Below are 847 nucleotides of genomic sequence, written 5' to 3'. Positions count from 1 at the left end.
AAGTCCTAACTACTGTCTTAGCCTTAGTGGCTTGGAAACTCATTAATAAAATACTATAAGTTAAGTAGTTAACGTTCGAAACTTAATAGAAAGGAGGTAATGAACGTAAACTTAAAGGACTGGCGAGTAGCCTGGAATAATAACAGAGGCAAATAGGTATAGGTTCCGTACACCTACCTTAGGTAGGGAAAGGAACACCCTAATATAGGCAGGTATAACTTTAAAATACCTACTAACGCGTGATTTATAACATCACGCGCTCTACTACGCGTAGGCCATGTGTTAATAATATATGGCTTAGGTAAGGTAAAGTCGGCGAGGTAGTTAGGTAAGTTTACTAAGTATAATTATAGGTAGGTAAGTAAATAGGAATAACTGTATTCCTTATTCCCTTAAGGTCTCTATAGTTTGAGGTATTATCCTGTTCCTTATCGAAATATATTCCTTTAGGGGCCTTTATAGTATAGTGGTGGTATACCTAGTATATAGTCGAGGTGACTAGGTCGGTTCGAATCCGGCTAGAGGCGTATATAAAAGAGGAACCCCTTTTCCTTTTTTACGCTACTCGGATCCTGTTCTAGGGGCCCTTATCTATCTTAGTATATAGATAAGGGTTAAACAGGGGGCCCGTTAGACCCACCTTCCGCCCGGTTTCGCTAGCTAATCACAGGTACTATGGGGGAGTTAGTCGCCCTACCGTAGAAATAAGGAGACGGTATCGCGCTATCCCTAAGCGCGTAAGTAAAATACGCGGCGTCTCTTCTATAATACGGAGGCAGCCTCTTACGCTATTATGTAGGCGTTCTGCATAGGCATATAGCCTATATTAGCTCTACCTATAGCTATA

At 41.2% G+C, this 847-nt stretch overlaps 1 non-coding gene across 1 annotated transcript; it reads left to right on the top strand.

The window, feature by feature from the left end:
• The first annotated feature begins 452 nt into the window (after positions 1 to 452).
• ACRALDRAFT_t93 lies at positions 453 to 527 on the top strand. Its single transcript has one exon. It is a non-coding gene; the product is annotated as a tRNA-OTHER (tRNA).
• Positions 528 to 847: the final 320 nt, after the last annotated feature.

This window comes from Sodiomyces alcalophilus (genome assembly GCF_042370955.1).
Source record: "Sodiomyces alcalophilus JCM 7366 unplaced genomic scaffold ACRALscaffold_2, whole genome shotgun sequence".
Taxonomy (NCBI): Eukaryota; Fungi; Ascomycota; class Sordariomycetes; order Glomerellales; family Plectosphaerellaceae; genus Sodiomyces; species Sodiomyces alcalophilus.
The sequence above is the reverse complement of the archived record's forward strand: the minus strand, read 5'-3'. Positions and strand labels throughout refer to the sequence as shown.